Genomic DNA, 20923 nt, shown 5'->3' with positions numbered 1-20923 from the left:
CAAGGCTGAGGTGAGGAAAACTCTATACAGAGTCAACCCATGAAAAGCTGATTGACCAGACAACATTCCTGACACAGTGCTCAAAGGATGTGCAGACCAGCTGGCAGACGTCCTCACAGACATCATCAACATCTCTCTGAGCAACGTTGTCATTCCAGCAATCCTGCGTACCTTTGCCAATAAAGTCGTCAGCGTCCTTCCTCAATGTCTATCGTCCCGTCATGCTCACACCCGTTATGGACCCACTGCAATTCGCGTATCATCCCAACCGCTCTACAGATGATGACATTGCCACCACTTTTCATCTGGCTCTCACCCATCTTAGAAAGAATGTATGTTCGTAAATTTCAGCTCAGCATTTAACACTATGATTCTTTAGCACCTGATTGATAAGCTGAGCTTGCTGGGTCTGAACACCTCTTTCTGCAGCTGGATCCTGGACCTCCTGACTTGGAGACCTCAGTCTGTTTGAGGTTATTTCTGTGTTGTCGTATGTTGTATGTAGCACCTGTAGGTCCTGGAGAAATGCTGGGTTAGGATTAGAATTAGGTTGAAATGACAATAAAAACCTACCTGACTACCACTAATACAGTAGTTGCAGTTTTGCTAAAATAATGATTTTCCATTTTTTTAACAGTTCAACTGCTCAGCAGTCTGTGGTTTCTGTTGTCTTTAATGGAAGCATATGTCTTTAATATTTAAGTACACACTTCCACATTAATAGTACATTTACACATATACCAGTCACTTATTACATGGGCACTGATACACCCAATACAATGGCAGATGTTGGCTTTTGCATCTTTCACTGATAACAGTCTTGATGGTCCTTATTGTCGTTGGCATGGATAAAGCAACACCTGTTTCTTCTGAAAACAAACTGACCACAGTCTTTCGGGCCATCTGAGATGAGCTTGGGCCCAAAGAACTTGGCAGCATTTCTGCATAGAATTATTGTATGGCCTTCTTGTTTACGTAACATAGTTTCAGGTTGCATTGCTTAATGCAGCAGAGGACTGAGTCAAGTAACAACCATTTTCTAAAGTGCATAGTCCATGTGGCTATATTTATCACACACATATAACAGTGATTTTTGGATTTCTCTGCAATCTTTTTACAGTATTATTTATGGTACACAGTGAAAGTTCAAAATTATTTGCACAATAATGATCTTTTGGACTGAGCCTTTGGTGAATACCCAATAAACCTTTTACTTTTTTGCACTAATGTTTTTCAGTGTGTTATAGGCATCAAATAATTTTTTTTTATATATTTACAAAATCCAATTAAGTTGTCAGTAAAAACATTGGAAATCTTTTTTGTACTTTTGTTAAGTGATGTAATGATGCACCACAAGACAGTCAAAAATCGGTGCACATGTGCCACGATTTGAAGCGGTTATTCATTAAAAAAAAAAAATTGCCCACTTGCATCATGCTTTCTCTCTGCTTATGCTGATCCCTGCTCTGACCGAGGAGATCGAAGCCGTATGCATCTTATCACCCACACATTGACGAGTGTTGTGCCACCTAGCATTGTGTATGGAGAGACACACCCTAAGAGCACTCTTTCCTCATCTCTGTGTAGGCGCCTCTAATTAGCCAGCAGAGGTCGTAATTGCACCAGTCTGACAGAGAGAGACCCATATCCGGCTTAGTCCCGCCCACGATACGATGTATTTGAGATCCCAGCTCTGGTTGCAGCGTGTGTTTTTACCGCTGTGCCACCTGAGCGGCAGTTATTCATTTAAGATCAATCGATATGCACTTTAAACAGCAGAGAGCACTGGCGCTATTCACCTCGCCTGGTTCACGACACCTCACAAAGTTGCCAGGTAGGGGATTTTCCAGCCAAATGTATTTATGTGAGGATACTTTCTTTATCTGTATTAATCATTTATTTATATAATGTTGGATTTGTTTTAAAATTTCATTTCAGTTTTTTTACCCAATAAGCATTATTTGGCATAGTTTGTACCTAACTCAGAAATAAAAGGGCATTCATTATTTAGATAAATAAAAAATAAGCACAAATACAGTATTTAATTTAATTTTTTAAAGAGAAATAATAAAAGGAAACTCATAATTTGTCTTCAATTTCATTTTGTTTGAAAAAAATCGGGAAAAAATTGTATCGTGAACCCAGTATCGCGAATCGTATCGCATCGTGGGTAGAGTGTATCGTTACATCCGTACTTTTGTTAGTTAAAAGAGAATGAAGAAATTTAACAAATCACAGATTCACGTTTTTATTGCATTTCTTAAAATGTGCCAACATTTTTAAAAATAGAGTTTAAATCCAGCATTAAATCAAAGCAACATTATCTATAGTTCAAATAAAGAACTCTGGCCTAAAGGTTTTGTGAGTTCTTAAGCTGCAACACTTTAAATGTGTGATTTCCCAACACATTTGCTTTTAATAGCTATGGCATTAACAAAATATTCAGAAGCAGAACTAAAATCACACGTTCTCTGCAAGCAAAAGCACTCTGGCACACTTATTTTACAAAAAAAAAAAAAAAAATCAAACATGCTCATTCAACTGCATGGGCAATAGCGTGACAAACATTGCCCTCCGGCAGAGATTATTGTCAGCAAGTGCTTTGACAGTGATGCCAAAAAAAGGCAGAGAGAGGTTGGGAAAAAAACAGCCAAAAGCAGACAGGTTCCAAATGCCTGGCAGTACTTCTTTGGATTCTTTCAACATAATTTACAGTTACCTGACATGCTAATTAGCAGAAGTCAAAGCAAAAGCTCAAAAATTAACTAAAGTATCCTAAATTAGGCCACAGTAAATTACATAAATGCCTAATTACATTGTGCTCAAGTGCACATTTCATTGGCAGCACATTTTCTCAGCACATTACATAGGCTGTCAGTAAGGCCTCTTTGCCATCTCATGCAGCGCTGGAATGGTACGCTGCAGTTTCAAAACCCTGTTCAAACATTTTAATTAAAGGAGAGTTGAAGCACATGGATTTGAGTCAGTCCTCGTTTATCTGTCTAATTTCATCATAGGGAGATTGGAGAGATTAGGCTTTTCAGCATGGCGTTTTGATGGTACAGGGCCAGAACATGAGGTACATGCATGGATTAAATAAGCACTGCACGCTGTACTAATCTAAACTGTCTTTGCAAAGCAGATTTAATGACATGATAGATGGACCCTGGGATAAAGTGGCACCTTGCCAGAATTGGTAAGGCACAAATAAATGAATGAATTAATAGAAAAAATAGTGGAAAAGAACCTGATCAGCAAAAAGCTGACCTTATTTCTTAAGTATATATGGGATGAGGTGCATTAGCTGGTTAAATGTAGACTAATGTCACAGTTATGATCCTAAATACAGAGCTACATTGTAACTAAACTCAAAATCTTTGAAACTTCCATCAAGAAATGTGTACCCTTAAACTCAACGTTTCCCTTAAACTCGACGTGTGTGCGAGGCTTGGCTTGAGGGGCGCAGTTAAACGTCATCAAAGTGTGACTATGAGACGAATCCGCATTTGTGTGAATTAACCGTCAAATTAACTCTGAAAGCTCCACATGTATCTGTGTTTAGCTGGATTTTCCTCCTGTTTCACTTTTAAACTTGTGTTGTAGCTCGGGGTGCTGAGAAATTGTGAGAATCAGCTTTTCAGAGAGAGTCTTAAACAAAAAAAAAAGTGACAATGTGACAATGTATTAAAAAAACAACATAGAAACACTAAACCTCTCCTAATTATTACTGCTCATAAGTTCTCTCCACTAATGAAACTCATTGTTGTACTACATTAAGTCACGTTAAGTTTTGTGCACAGGCACACTCCATAGGAAATAATGGCACAGTCAGTGCAAAAGCTATTGTGCCGCTTCTTATGTGAATGTGCCTTTAATGAAAGGAATACGTTATTCCAAGATCACGCATCTCCATGATTAAGAAGCATAAGGAAACAATAAAAGGTGTTTTTTTTTGTGTGTTATTTTTAGTGTATAAGTGACCAAAACAACCCCATTATTTTACATGAGCCTAAAATATATGCAGATCCACCACAGAACCACGGAACACATTACCAGGTTTCCCATACATCCTTATGTGAAAAAATACCTCGAAACTCAATGCCTTTTAAACTCGCCACTCCCAGAACCAACTGACGTTGAGTTTTAAGGTACAACTGTAGAGTAAAAAGCCATTTGTTATTGCAGTAAATGGGTAACCAAATGCACAATAATGCCTATAGATAAGGAATGCAATGTATATGAGATGTTTAAGACATGTAGTGCATTGCTGTCACTTTTATCTGCATTCAATAATTGGTCATTTAAATAAAGCTGTAATTCAATCCTTTCTAATACTGTGTTTCAAGGGCTAATGGTAGAAGTGCTACAAGTCCTCCAAGAAGTCCCATTCCACAGCCACTGTTTTCAACTGACAGTGACACAAATTCAATATGACAGCTGAGCATTTTACTGAAGCCACACGTCTCTAGAGAAAAAGCCAATCAGGCTTTAAATAGCTGATGTGGCACTGAATGTAGGCTCACAATTAATCCTAAAAGAGAAGCAAGATGGCACAGCTAATCTTCTGGTAAGCCAATCCAGAACATTCCACTATTAAACCAGTACCAGGATTTTCCAGCTTCTTACTGGCATGTGCTGCTTAATGTGGAGGGAAAAGTGTCTTTTTTTACAAGCCAGAGCACTGATGCCATTGTGTGAAACCTCCAGCTGTTATTTCTGTAATTACATTCATTTTATCCATCAATGTGGGCTTCAGATATTCCTCAAACTTCCATAGCTGCCACATTATAAGAAATAGTGCACAACCTGCAGCTGCTTAAAAGTGTGGCTGCAGTTGCATGAAATTGTTTGTAAATTGTCTGTATGTAAGCAATAATTGCTAATAAACTGTGTAGTTTTGTATTTAATGGCTGGTAGAAGCATCTTTGATTTAAAAAAAAAACACAACTTTTCCTGTGGCTGCTGGTCAGACATGCACAACGGTGAGGATACATTTAGATCATTCCAGAATTTACTGCTTGAACAGCATTTTCAGGGTCATGTAATTAGGGCTGTTTGACCTGACAACATTTCTTCTTATTAAGCTATTTTGTTGTTGTTGTTACATAAAGAGGTTAAGGACTGTTACTTAGGGCTGGACGATATGACTAAAAGACTAAAAAAACTCATATTTCGATATGCTTAAAAAAGGTTGATATACGATACAATACGATACAATGTAAACTTAACAAAGTACAATGGCAGACCACTGCCTGTATTCAGAGTGTTTATATTTTGTATTATTACAACACACCAGCAGAAACTTACAATCACATTTCTGCTGTCCATTTTGCTTCAAATAAATGAGTATCAAAAAATCCCAAAAAACTAACCCTAACCCTAACCCTGACCCAGATCAACCACACAGCAGCATGAAATTATAACCACTGCTTACCTGAGCTTCTCTTCTTCAAATTGAGACCAAATCTATATCCGTGTGTTGTTCCATTAGGGATATAATCCTCTTTTTTGTAAATGTTTTCCTTTATGTTCCCAGAATATTTACTGTACAAAACTCTACTCTGTTGTGCATTATCCCTACATAAACAGAACCATTTCTAGACAACTGAACAACTGATTAGTTATTAATGAGGTAGACCTGAATGAGCTTAATGAACGTGGGGAAAACATGCAAACTCCACACAGAAAGGACCCAAACTGCTCCACCTGGAAAACAAATTCAGGACCCTCTTGCTGTGAGGTAAAAGTGCTACCCACCGAGCCAATGTGCCGCCCTACCAACAGCAATAACATGAATAATAGACTAAATAACATAAGTAAGTAATGCAGGAGCCTCTAGGGGTATGCAAAAACAATTATACATTTAGCAGTGATTTACAAGCTGGCCCAGTTTCCCAGAAAGGAATGAGCCATTTGTCAAAGTGCACTGTAATGTCTTGGTTATGACATTGTTTCCCCAAAAGAAAACGGCTATGCTTCACCATGGTCCATTAGCTGGTGTTAAAAACAACACTGTGACTAATTCTGTACCTCACACTACAGATGGACTTTGGCACACACGACTCTGTACAACAACTGCATATTTTCTGTCAACAGCATAGAATTACAGGGTCTTGCTTTCACCCAAACTGCTTCTCTTATTCATAATGTTGATATTATTTGTGAAATAAAAACGAAATAAAGTTTAAAATTAGAGATCTCTAGTACTATAAATAAGGTGGCTGCATCACGGGTCTGTGGGTAATTCTGGATTGAAAAGAGGGTCCGATTTGGCTCTTGGATTTGTTGGAGTCTTACATAATTTCCCATCTAGGTAGGAGCTCAGGCATTAGATAATGTAAGCAATGTTTAACCCCAGGCAGGTGTGTGAGATTGTTATTGTACATCTATCCAAACAAACTACACACAAACTTGACAGGATTGTGTGCTTATTGGGTTCCAGTAAGAAGACAGATCAACGCTGTCATGTCCATGAGGCTTGGTATCTCCCAACAGTATATTTCTACATATGAGGGTTCTTCAAAAAGTTCCCGCACTTTTTAAAACTCTAATTATTAATTTTATTTTCCATAGTCACATTCCGATGCGTTTTTCCCAGCGTCATATAACTTTTTAATGCCATCAGCAAAAATGTTTTTGGTTGAGAGTGAAGCCACTGATGCACCGGTCCGATGCCTCCGAGCCCAGAGAAGTTGACGCCGCTTCTGGACATGGTTAACATAAGGCTTCTTTTTTGCACAGTGAAGTTTTAAGTGGCATTTGTGCATGTAACTCCGTATATAGTGCTTGACAAAGGTTTGCCAAAATAATCCCTTGCCCATGTGGTTATATCAGCCATTGTTGAGTGGCGGTTCTTGATGCAGTGCTGTCTGAGGGATCGAAGATCACGGGCATTCAGCTTAAGATTGCGCCTTTGGCCTTTACGCACTGAAATTCCTTCCGATTCCTTGAATTGTTTAATGATATTATGCACTGTAGAGGGAGAAATATGCAAATCCCTTCCAATCTTTCTTTGAGGTACATTGTTTTTAAACATTTTAATCATTTTCTCACGCATTTGTTGGAAACTGGAGATCCTCTGGTCATCTTTGCTCATCAAAGACTTGATGCTGCTTTTGTACCAAACCATGATTACAATCACCTGTAGATATCACCTGTTTGGAATCACATCATTATTCAGTTTTTTCACCTCATTACTAGCCCTAAATTGCCCCCGTCCCAACTTTTTTTGGAATGTGTTGCAGGCCTGAAATGCAGGAATGAAGGTATATTAACAAATGAAATGAAGTTGAGCAGACAAAACATGAAATATCTTGGGTTCAAACTGTCTGCAATCAAATAAAAGTCAAAGTAAATGTAAGGAACATTGCATTTTTATTTTATTTGCATTTTCCATACTGTCCCAACTTTTTCTGATTTGGGGTTGTATTTCATGGTCATATTAAGGCCCCTGGGGAGAAAACACTGACTGACATATGAATGCACAGTAAAAGAGGCAAGCATCAGATGTACCTCTAGCAATCATTTAATGCTTGCACCAACATACTTAATGCTAAAGCAGTTCATTCAGTTTGTTAATCTTCATTATAAAGCAAAATGCCGTCTGTTCCCCATCATTACTAATATTACTCTTACCATATGTCTGGCCAATTAACTTTATCTAAATTCCACATATACTGCAATATCAAAGGCAACACACCTCCACACTTCATAAATAAGATAATAAAATTCCTGGCATGGTCTGCGGACCACATTCCAGCCATCCTAAAGAGACAGCTCCCCACTTTTATTTCAACCTTTTATAATAACAGAGAAGATTTATTGGGCACCATGTGTCTGATCTCTGCTCGGTAGGCTCTACAATACACCGTACGTCACCCTCACTCCCTCCTAGTATGCTTGCTCAGTATATGTGTTCAGTAACGTTCTATCAGTAGCTGTGTTTGCTCAGTAGATTTTCAGCACCGCTGTTTTGCCCACAGTTCGGGGTGCTGAGAGACGGACCCTGTTTGTTTTTACTGTAATTGAAGCAGCATGTTTTGCTGGTTTTTCTCACTGCAAAAATAAGAACCGGACCCATTGTCTCCAGAGATGGATCTATGTGGATGAACAATTACTTTCCCTAATTATTTACTGTCCTTGAAGGCTCTAGGAACAATACATCAACACAAAAGTATTTCTTCTGAAGAGAATATGTTTTAAAAGCACCCCGTTGAAAGCTCCTGTTTTTGTTTAGACTAAATCATCCAGAAAATCCCCTCTTTTCAGCAGTTTCCCTAAAAAGCTTGCATTCATCATCGTGAGTGTTGCTGTGTGGGATTGAACTGCTGTTGGTCCGCACACAGTTTGTGATCCCCTTTTGTGGTTATGAAAATATGTTAACAGTAACTGACAAATTTGCTTCCAGCAGCTTTAAATTAGTGTCCATTTATGGTAGCTAAAATAAGCAAGGCACTTTAAATCCAAAACACACAAAATATACTCCAATAAAACGGAACACATCAGGGTCGGGCAATAATGGAATACAGGAATTCAGAATACAAAATGAAAATATGTTTTCAACACAAGATACAGTACATTTCGAAAGTAATTTGATCTAGCGGGCACAATTGGCAGTGCCTGCAGCAGACAAAATTGGCCACCGAGTCTGCTGAGTGAGAAAAGACCGGACATAGTGGGTGGGGTCTTTAAACCCTGTGCAAGGACGTTGGTTAGCAGACCAAGGTGCCTGTGCAGAAGTGGATAAGCCTCATGTTCGAAAAAGAAGAGGTTAAGGAGCTATGCAGGTGTTGGCAGTGGAGCAGGCAAATATACCCTTCTCGAACGCAAATCAGGATCCCCAGCAGCGGAAGACTTATTGGCAATGCTTAGTTGAGAAAAAAAAGGGAGTAGTTTATTTTGACCCTTTATTTAATACTGTGTAAAACTCCTTTGGATGCAATTACAGCTTTAGGTCTTTTTAGATATTTTGCTACAAACCTTCCACCTATATTTGTGCATTTTATTGCATTCTTCATGGCAGTTTCTCTCAAGCTCTGTCAGACTCGATGACAAGCATCTATGAACTGCCATCTTGAGGTTTCTCCACACATGTTCAATGCATTTTAAGTCTGGGCTTTGGCTGGGCCAAGTACATTTAGTGTTGTTGTGGCTGTATGCTTCAGGCCACTGGCATGTTGAAAGGTAAACTGTCACCCCAATCTTAGTTAGAGTGTGCACTTGAGAGGGTTTTATTCAAGTGGGTTAATCCTTTTGATCCTCCCTCTCCCTGCCATTGAGAAGCACCAATTACATCCATTCAATATCAAATTCACAAAATATTGCAGCACACAGAAAGTGTCTACATACTTTCTTTTAATCATTTTTAAAATACTTTCAAAATATTTTGTCATTTAAAATATTTTCAGTACACTGGTTTAACACTGTTAACTGGGCATGTCATTGGGCTGAATCGTTTTGTGTCACGGTGACCATTATGTTGATGGAAAATACACCCAAGGTTCTCATTTTATTGCTTGTTGTTTGGGCCAGCTCTTGTTTTAAGCATACAAGACACAATGCAGTACACTAACAGAAAGGAGTGTAGGGGGAGAGGGTGTTGAGATATTCACCAGCCCAACATACCATTAACATGTCATCTGCTGTCTAAAATCAGAGAGGTCTCTAAAGCCTGTCAAACTCCCATGAATTAAAATCAGATCACTTTATTAATCTGCCATGTATATCTTCTCAACATTCTCAACTGACTGAGCACAGTAACAGAACCCAGTCTACATGCTTACCTGCATAATGGCTTAGCAGCTTGTAGCAAATCAAGTAATGACGTCCAGTATTTTTACTAAATGAAACTGATATGTTTTATTAATCTCTTATTACAACTGGCATCAAGCACAACACTTTGCTTGTTGTTTCTTTTTATCCTTGATGTACCTTTGAAAATAAAGTTGCTGCTGTAACAAACCAGCTCCTGTGTATAGCGGCCATGATAAACACTGAGGGAACTTGTTTGCCTGCAGTCTTGGCTTACAAAAAATGGACCGCCAATTGGCCGGCAAGTTGACTTTCGTGACTTCGGCAGCAAAATGTCTTTGCTCTAATTCTTGGACTTGTCATTAAAAATGATGAAGAAAAAAGTGAGAAGACTTCAATAGAAGCTCTGTATGCATGCCATGCTCGGTGGTCAGGGCTCGAGATACAGATGTGAACATCTGAAACTGGTTTAAAGGTAAATAGATTAATTTAGCTGTCCACGGCATGTGTACTGAGAGTACAGAGTTCTGAGTGTACTGCGTGATTTTGTTCTGTTTACACAGCTGAATCAAGGTTATATCCATCTCTGTCACAAAGTACCTCTACCATCATTACAAGCCATTCATATTTACATGGTAAAAAGTGGCCAATTAATATCTTTACAGCTTTGCCATGGTCCATGCCATGAAAATATGGATGAAGCAATGATACGTATAGGGAGTCAAGCTTCGCACACCAGACTTTTTTAAATCCACGTGAATGGCCCAGTTAATATTTAGCACTGCAACGTCTCTTCTAACTTAGTGTCTCTCACGTACGTTTTTAATAAACAAAGACAAGAAACGTTTTTTTTTGTCGGTTCGAAACTCAACTCTGCCATCCGGCATTGGCTGCTGTTCATTGGGGGTGCCGAAAAGTACCTCATAACTGATGCAATTACCACTGCTGGTTGATTGATATCGCTTGCACCGAGACAAGGGATAATGGGGATCAGGATGTGTCTCTCCGTACACAAAGCTGATCCACATATGAACTAGCTTTGTGCAGGTGAAAAGATGCAGTCGGCTACAGCACACGTGTCGGGGGGGCGTGTGTTAGTCACGGCTCTCCTTAGTCGGAGTGAAGATCAACATAAGTAGAGAGGAAGTGTAATGCAATCAGGTAATTGGATACGAATAGATTGGGTAAGAGGAAAATGAAAAAAAAAAAAAACATTGCTCATTGACATGCTCAGGATTGTGAGGTGAGGATATGAGGTTACTGACCTTCATAGGCTAATACAGTGGTTCCCAAGTGGGGAGCTATTGCAAAGGGGGCACAGCAAGGTAAAAAATAAGGCATGTTTGAGCACTAATTTTAATGACATTCACGACAAACATCTTGAAGTATAAATACAACTTGGTTAAAATTGTAAAATTTTGATTTCTCATTAAGCAACAATACAGCTTTGCTTTTTCAATTATAGAGGGAGAGATAGAGGCTGTGCCTGCACTGCACTCTCAGTACAGAAGAGACGGAGTTGCATTTCCTCACCCAATGTACCAAGTACCACCACATTCGGGCCCAATTCTTCCCCAAAATTAACAACATCATCCACGACTTTAACTCCCTCCCAGACCCCTACCTCCTGGGGGAGCACAGAGAGAGCTGCACACTAGCAGCACACACACCTGCCACCAGGTGAGGGACAGTGGGTGACCACGTCTCTCTCTCACATACACACACACATATGAGAGGCCGTGGCGTGTAGGCCATAATTCTGAGATGAATTCTCTCACACACACTATCATACTCTCTCACACACGCCATCCTACTCTCTCACACACACCATCATACTCTCTCACACACTATCATACTCTCTCACACACACACCATCATACTCTCTCACACACACTATCATACTCTCTCACACACACCATCATACTCTCTCACACACACCCACACCATCATACTCTCTCACACACACCCACACCATCATACTCTCTCACACACACCATCATACTCTCTCACACACTATCATACTCTCTCACACACACCATCATACTCTCTCACACACACCATCATACTCTCTCACACACACACCATCATACTCTCTCACACACCATCATACTCTCACACACACTATCATACTCTCTCACACACACTATCATACTCTCTCACACACCATCATACTCTCACACACACTATCATACTCTCTCACACACACTATCATACTCTCTCACACACACTGTCATACTCACTCTTACACACTATCATACTCTCATACATGGATTACTATACTCTTTCACATATACTACTATACCCTCTTACAACTAATCACACTTTCTTTTATTTACTATCATACTCTCATACACACAGCACTATTCTCTCTTGCACAGATAACTATAGCTACTTAAACATGCATTATGTGCTTTCATGATAATCTGTGTAACAGAGAATAGTAGTATATGTATGTAAGTTTGGTAGCCTGTGTAAGGGACGTTAACACTGTATGTAAAACAAAATCTACTGTATGTGTAAGAGAATATTATTATATGTAAAACTGAATAATAGCATTGGTAAGCATAATAAATAGTGTATGTGAATGCAAATAATCATGTTTATGGAACAGAATGATAGTGAATACAAGACAGAATGATAGTGAATGTGAATAAGAATAGTTGTATGTGTGAGAGAGTTTGATTGAAACGGAAACGAGTTTGATTGAAACGGAAGTAATATTAAATTCTCAGTACCTGATTGGTTAATAGAAGACGCGGGATTTCACAGACATGTCCCGCCTTCCTCATTATACTGATAGGAGAGGATAGTGGACCGAGAGAGGATCAATGGAGCATCGGCCTGTTAACAACATTTTAAACTTTTCCACCGCTGCCACATCCATGTCAGAAATGTGGGTTTAATGTGGACAGCCCGACAGGAGTCTAAACGCGGCCGCGGAGGAAGAAATGCGGTGAAGCTTTATATCCGAATCATCAGCCAGGTGATGCGAGCTCCATATCAGCCTCAACCACAGAGAGCAGAGGCTTCAGAGTCAGGGGACAGGTGAGTTCACTACATATCATTCAACTCTTCATTTAGCTTCTGATAGATTCGGGTTTAGATTGGGATATTTAATGAATATTCATCTTTGTAAGGGACCGTCTGCAAATTACACTTTTTAAACGTTTTAGTAATGCCAAACTAAGTAAGTGAGTTCTCATAAAGCACATTTATAAGAAACTCTGTCTTGGAAGCTTTCTTAAAGAACAATAAATACATTTACTTTATCGTTTTAATGGCTATAGTTGCTCCACATTAATGTGTCACTACATTAGAGTGGTTTTTTAAGTCGAATTACATGGAACTTTTGGACTCTTCCCTATGTAGGTTATCTTGATAAGTAAAATAAAATATAGATTCATTTTATATACACAATCATAAACAAGCTGCTGCACATGGAAAGCTACAGACTTACAGTCTAACATTTCAAAATCTGTCTCAGTGGTCATTCTAACTTAGTCACTTGTACTATTAAAGTTTGTTATATTTATTTTATTACAGAAACGTTATGTAATTCATTATAGATTGAGACCAAGCTCTTTTGAGTAACTGTTCTCTAAATATTTGATTGTATTGGGTGAATTGCTATAGACTGGTTTTGAAACTAAATTAATTTTTTGTGTTTTCAGTATTGAACTTTTGATGGCATGTGGAAACAAACTGGTTTCACCAAAGTTGCACAAGGGCCAGAAACTAAATGGCTTCATGATTCACAATACATTTACATCAAAGGCAGTGTACAGTAGACCATTACACATTTACGGTAAGTTATTTAAAAATAATGTAAGCAGTATGTTTATATTGCATATTAATAATAATAAGTAAGCCGCTCAGGTGGCGCAGCGGTAAAAAGAAACGCGCTGCAACCAGGGCTGGATTCTGAGAAGCGTCGTATCGAATCCAGCCTTGCTTTACCGGTTCGAAGCTGAGTGGCTATATGAGCAACGATTGGCCGGTTGCTCATGCGGGGGGTGGGACAAAGAACCGGATGTGGGTCTCTCTCTGTCAGAATGCGATTGCGTTCTCTGCCGGCTGATTGGAGGCGCTTACACAGAGATGGGAGAGGGTGCCCTTAGGGTGTGTCTCTCCGCATGCAACGCTAGGTGGCGCCAAACTCGTCAATGTGTGGGTGGCAAAGATGCATCTGGCTGCTGCTCGTGTTTCGGAGGGGATACGGGTTAGCTTCAATCACCTCCGTCAGGGCAGGGTTCGGCATAGACAGAGAGGAAGCACGATGCTAATTGAACAATTGGATGCGCTAAAAAGGGGAGAAAAAGGGGGTAAAAAAAATAAAAAAAATAAATAAATAAATAAATAATAATAATAATAATAATAAGTAATTTGTAGCATTTACATTTCATGGTTTGGCAATAGGCTAACCCCCAACATTTTCTAAATGCATTGTGTGTGTGTTTGTTTTGTTTGTTTTTAGTTTGTCACCACAGATTTAGAGGACAGTGGTGTGGAGGTTGACACGACAACAGCATCTAGTGACCACAGAAGTACCACACCAGTCATTGTATGACTACAAGGGCTAAGGATACCTTAATCCACCTGAGTGACAGATTATTTGCTGTTGAGACTGTTCTGAAATATTTGGTTTCTGCATGCAACAATAAATAAGAAACATTTGTTTGCTTGGGACAAGATCTTTGTTAACCAGTCTAATAGTGATTTCCTGACCTGTCCATAACTTGATAATAAATATCTAAATATTATATGGGGTGTCCTCATTTTTTTACATTACTGCATTGTTTCATTTATCAGAAATACTTTATGAAGTTTTAATTACTATCACAAATAACTCTAATAACCATAACTAATTGGGAATTTGAGCATTGTAAATTCTTTGGCCAGTTGCACGCCCGTGACTGAAGGCATGTCCATTTGGGTCAAGCACTTGCAGCGCATGCCAGCGCTGTTTTCTGATGTTGCAAGACTGTAGTCCTCCTAGCACGTACCTTTCATCTGCATTTGGGGTGGTTTGAAGAATCTTATTAACAATGTCAGCCAAAGCCGCATCAGACATTGCTGTATACGTCAGTTAACCAATTTGAAGTTGCTGTCTGTGCCTGTATAATTTCCTCCTGATGATTCCAAAGCATACAGCTATTCTTTAGCAACGAATTTCAAGAGACAAACCGAAGGTAATTTGTTTATGTAGTATATTGTACTGATGGCAACCAGGATGACCAGTTCTGATTGTTGGAGGTACTCTTGGAGTAAATATATCCCTATGTCTAATTTCTACTGATCTTGAGTTTTCATATGAATTTTTTAGGGAACAAAAACATGCATAAAGTGCCTCCAGTGCACCCAAACTTCATTGACTGTCACCTCATTCTAACTGCTGGCTAATTAAAAGAAAGTAAAAAGTTGTCAGTGTTTATCCATTAAGCTCACAAAATAATATTTCCAGAATCATGCTGGTATGTCCCATGCTGTCAGTTTTCCTTTCAATGCATCTCATTGTGATAGACAAAAATAGTAAAACATGTCCTTCTCATTACCATTTATATCCACAAACCAAAGTGACCTTGTAAAAAAAAGGTAGAAAGTAGAAATATCATGGCTAGCTCAACAAAGCTCAACAAAAGTGTAAAGTCATTGTTAAAAGGTCTGCTGCCAGATTTAAATGTTTTTTTGTAGACCAATTTATGTACAGGCTCTGTACTTACAGCTGTAAGCCAATCAGGTAATCTGACTTCCTGTCCTCCTTCCTCCTCCTTCCTGTCCTCCTTTGAACACCTTGATGGTGTGCGAGAGAGTATGATGGTGTGTGTGAGAGAGTATGATGGTGTGTGTGAGAGAGTATGATGGTTTGTGTGAGAGTATGATAGTGTGTGAGAGAGTATGATGGTGTGTGTGAGAGAATTCAACTCAGAATTATGGCCTACACGGCCTCTCATACACACACACAAACACACATTTTTGTTCTTATTATTGCTTAAATTTAGTTCATGTCAATTTAGTTAATTTTTATTTCTTAAATTGTTATATGTATATGTGTAATTTTTATATATTGTATATTTTCTATTACTATTATTTTTATTGTTGATTTCATTTTTATTTTACTTTTAAATTATATTTCCTAAATATGTAACTAAGCTTTGGCAAAACAAATGCCCATATTTTGTCATGCCAATAAAGCTACGTTTAAGCGTACAAAATAGGAAGCACACTTTAGGAAGGAAACCTTAGCAGCTCCTTTGTTGAGATTCTACACAGTATTAGCAACCAAAACTATCCTTAATTTCATGAATTCAATCAGTCAGAAGCTATGCTTAACAGCTTACAAATAACTCACACCAGTCTTCAAATCACAGATTGACGTGCTAATTTTAACTAGTTAATTCAAATAACTTTTAAAGTTACTATGGATTTACATTTTTCAAAACATACCAGTCTATACCAAGAATTTTTATGGATAAAAATCAAATGATATTCCATATACTCTTGCTATTGATATATAGCAGGCAGGCATCATCATTGCCATCATAATACTTCAAGCAAATTATTATGTCAAAGTATACTGTACTATAATAATCAAGACTGTAATTTCAAATCATTAGCACAAAGAAAACAGACTTTCTCACGAGTGATTAGCCTTACTTGCATATGAAAGGGAAAAATGTGTCCAATTGCCTTATTATATTTATTTACATGTAGTCATACTTCACAAAATATCTGGCCAACATCTAATAGACCAGATAATAATAGTTAATAGTAACCAAACATGTCAAACTTTAACCCTTCAACCACAGATTTATGTAAGTAATGTAAGAGTGTAGCCTGCTAGTTCAGTGTTAGCCCAGCAGGTAAGGTACTGGACTAGTAATTAAAAGGATGCTGGTTTAAGTCCTACCACTGCCAGGTTGGACTGTCCTTAGTCACAATTGTAATTTTCTTTAAAAGCAGCCAAAAAAGTCAAAAATGTAGTCACATCCTTTTTGTGTGCTGCGTTGTTGTGTACTTGTACAAGAGAATTGAAATGTTTACTAAGACAGCACTGCTGTAAACGCTGTAAAAGTAAATATTAGAGCTAATTAGCTTAAAGTTATAGCACTCTTAAGCTAATAAACCAAAACATGTACTGTTCCATACATACAACCAGATTAAACATGTTCAAACCATGATGTCATGGATGTTTTAGAGGTCATGGGACTTTAAAATCCAAAACACCAGTAGCTCCTTTGTTAAAGGTCAGTGCACATGGTTACTGGGTCAAAGAGCTCTAACTTATGTGACCTTGAAGGTCACAGTAAATTGTGCAGATTCTTGAGGTGCCAAGGAAATACACTTTCCAGATGTGTTTCTTGGGAAAATATCAGTTGTCATTTACAGCTGCTTTGGCTGATAGAATGGGCATTATGGGTCCCGGACATCTGGGACAGAAGGTAAATAAAACCAGTTGTTGGTGAAATTGTGAAGCTGCATGAAGAGCACAGCATTACTAATGAGATTTTAAACAGGTGTGCTATGTAGCAATTCATGCACTCCTCTGCATCAGTGTATCAGTGGTATTTATGCTTGGGTTTCATGGCTTATACAGGGGTACTTAGCATTTTATAGACCTTACAGCTTATTTTCTTTCGGAACTCTGTGCCACTTGCCAAACCACGAGTCACTGGGTGAATTCAATGGGCACCATTATCTGTCATCTGCTTCCCAGTACCACTTCAAGCTAGTGCAAAACCTTTGCAAAGTGATGTTAACTTAAGCATCAGTGTTTAAAATACATTAGTAAACCACAGTGAAAATATAAGCAAATAAGCTAAGATATTTTATGTGTATTTATTCTAGCATGACCAGCATCTTTTCCTGTTTATGTATTTATATAATTGCTTAACATTTTTGGTTAGACCCAAAACGTGCCACTAAAACCTCCTTAAACTTAAAAACATGCTTTTCATATGGCTAGCTTCTTTTGGATGGCTGGTGTTTATTTAATGAAATTCGTGTAGGGACAGACATTTTATTTAAACTACCAGATGCAGGCAGAAAATCACTTGTACACATGTCCACCTGTGATCAACATGATGTAAATATAAAAAATATTAATAAAATATAAATTATGTATTAGTTTTGAACATTGATTTTTGAACACCGATACCTTTACCTCCAACATAAATGCGCAAATCACATTTATCAGATGAATTATGGTAGTATGGCACCAATAAGTGGCAACAATGAACAGCTAGCTTCTACAGACTAGTGGTAAAAAAATAAGTATGCAGGCACCCAGGTGACACAGTGGGATATTTTGCTAGCACACCAGTGCAGAGATTTTCAACACCTCGGTTCAAATCTCGGCACTGTCACCGGTCGGCTGGGCACCATCTAATGGGCACAATTTGCAGTGCCTGCAGCAGACAATAATTGGCTACGTGTCTGCAGGGTAGGATGATCAGACTAAATGGGTGGGGTCTTCAAACGTTGTGTAAGGACCCTGGTTAGCAGATAGAGGTGCCTGTGCAGAAAGCATGGGTAAAACAATGGGGTCTGCTAGGACTGCAAAGCAATATACCCTCCTTGAATGCAATCAGGAGGGTATATTCTGGATCCCCAGAACTCTTGCGACTCCTTTGGTTGTGGCAACTGAAGTACAATACAATACTCTTGAGTATGGCTTTTAACCATTTCTGCTTCAGTGGCTTCATATCATGGCTAACTCTGTACTCTGACTCCAACTTCCTAGCAAGATCGCAATTAAAAACCCACTTCTCATTTACCTAGCAAACTGCTTAACATAAATTAAATCCTTAACAAACTTCCTCATGTTAAGTAGTGATAAAACAACTCATTTTTATAGGTTCCAAATCAACCCTAGTCAAAACTCTCCCTATCTCTCTATTGACAATGTTACTGTGTCTCCTTCCCTCTGGTATGAGATCTGGGTGTCCTTTTTGACTCAGGTCTTTTATTCAGTGCTATTATCAACTTTAACAAGTTAAAACCTCTTTTTTCCACCTCCGTAACACTAAAAAAATTCAACCCTCTCTCTCTCTCTCTCTCTCTCTCTCTCTCTCTCTCTCTCTCTCAGTGTGCCACAGAAACTCTTATTAATGCATTTATTTCTAGCCGGGTGGACTATTATAACTCCCTACTCACTGGTACTCCTCTCACTTTTATAACCTTTGGATCATACAGAACTCTGTTGCTCACCTCCTCACCCACGCCTGCTTACATCACATTACACCCGTCCTGCATCTCCACTGGCCTTCTGTACAATATCCCATACAATGCAAAATTCTTCTCCTCACTTACAAAGCTCTTCATAGCCTTGCTCCTTCTTAATTGTCTAATCTATTTTTTCCCTACAAGCCGACTCACACTCTCAGATCTTCCTCTGCTGGATTATTCATTATCCCACCATCCAACCTACATGGGTATGGCAATCACGCCAGTCATTGTCTAGGCTGGTTCTCTCACTCTAAAGCTCTTTTTCCCCACACATGTCCAACAGACCAACTATATTTGCACATTTCAATCCACATTTCTTCAAAAAGTTTCTGCACTTTTTAAAAAAATAAAAAACCCTTCCTGACATCACTTTTCTACACAGTCACCTTCCGATTCATTTTTCCCAGCGTTGTACCAACATTTTAAGGCAATCAGCAAAAAATGTTTTTGGTTGAGCGTGTAGCCACTGATGTACCACTGCTTTCACATCATCATCATGAAAATCTTCCTCCCCTTAAAGCTTCTTTGAGCAGTTCAAAAATGATGAAATCAGGTGGTGCTAAATCCAGACTATAAGCTCTCTCAGTATCTCAGACACGACCGATTACTACTCCTCCCACCCTCAATGTTTACAACCAAAATATAAGTGCAGAAACTTTTTGAAGATCCCTGGTAATTGTCCCTAACCTTAAATTAGCCCTCTACCAAGTCCTGTCATGTTTCTGCCTGTGATGCTGTTTTCAGATTTCCCATTTGTCTGTAATCAGTGATCCGTTTTAAAAATCGTAGAGTCTTTAGGTTCTTAAAAAAACTATATTATTATTCTTATTATTTAATAAAGGGATGCAATATCACATAATACAGTACTTATTTTACAAATCACATATTACAATACATTTCTTTTTTTCAGTTTATTATTAATTCAATAACATTTTAATTATTGTTTTATTACTATTTACTTTATAGTTATATTATAACCTATGATCTACCCCAATCGACTTTTGTAGTCTTGTCCAATTTAAGACTGTAACCTCCTCACAAAGAGCTGTATCACGTATGGAGATTCAGACACTGCCCCTGCCCATTCATCATACATTTAATGCCAGGTTGACAGCACAGATAAGGTTCAAACTCCACAGCTCAATTGGGTTTTTACTATTAAGTTAAAAAATTGACAAAAACATGAGAATGATTAACTAAAACATGATTTTTAGTTAAGAATTAATAAGATTTGTGTTTAAAATATGCAACACACACACACTGGGGGGAATGAACTTAAGGTTCTGTCCACAAAAATGTGATGCCTGTCGCATTAAAAGTTTTCTGGAAACCTCTCTTTCAAACAAGAAAACTAAAAACTAAAAAAATCCCCACACACCCCAGTTTTAACCAGACAATGTTATGGTGTTTATTGAGCTGCCAAGTATTCAAAACGTTACAGTGGCTACTTAACCATCACACATAAAAAAGGCAGTAAGACTGCATTAAATTAATAGCAGGGAGAATCATACATGATCAATCACAAAGTGAAAACGCAATAAAAAGTGAATCATCACTGTACTGTAGGGATTTCTAGCACTCTTATCATTTCCACTTGTGTGCATTAATTTAGCTTTTAATGCAAGCTTAGGTGGTTAGGTGTTGTGTTTGATGTTTCTTCACCTCAATTTGAACCCCCCGTGAAAAAGGGAGTTTGCTCTCCTTTCTTTAAAAAAGTGATAATATTTGACTGGATGAATATTCAGCCCTTCAGAATATCAGTGACTACTTGGTTTTGCCAAGTGGGATTAGAATGTATTTAAAAGAGCTGGTCCTGAAGATTTTACTAACCACTGGATATCATATGGGAGACAAAAGAAGCACAGATGAACACTCATTTAACATAAATGCCCCCTCTGGAAACCGCATTAATATGTCACCGACAGACACGCAAGCCTATCCCATTACA

General features: G+C 38.4%; 1 protein-coding gene and 1 long non-coding RNA gene across 2 annotated transcripts in view; one reads left to right on the top strand and one right to left on the bottom strand.

Moving 5' to 3' along the window:
* Window positions 1–20923, bottom strand: part of LOC134312294 (ADAMTS-like protein 1) — a 239367-nt gene that overhangs the window by 188038 nt on the left and 30406 nt on the right. The window lies entirely within an intron of this gene.
* LOC134311527 (uncharacterized) lies at window positions 13475–14424 on the top strand. The gene is made up of 2 exons (XR_010011444.1): window positions 13475–13555; window positions 14225–14424. It is a non-coding gene; the product is annotated as an uncharacterized LOC134311527 (long non-coding RNA).

The sequence above is a fragment of the Trichomycterus rosablanca genome, chromosome 4, assembly GCF_030014385.1.
Source record: "Trichomycterus rosablanca isolate fTriRos1 chromosome 4, fTriRos1.hap1, whole genome shotgun sequence".
Taxonomy (NCBI): Eukaryota; Metazoa; Chordata; class Actinopteri; order Siluriformes; family Trichomycteridae; genus Trichomycterus; species Trichomycterus rosablanca.
The sequence above is the reverse complement of the archived record's forward strand: the minus strand, read 5'-3'. Positions and strand labels throughout refer to the sequence as shown.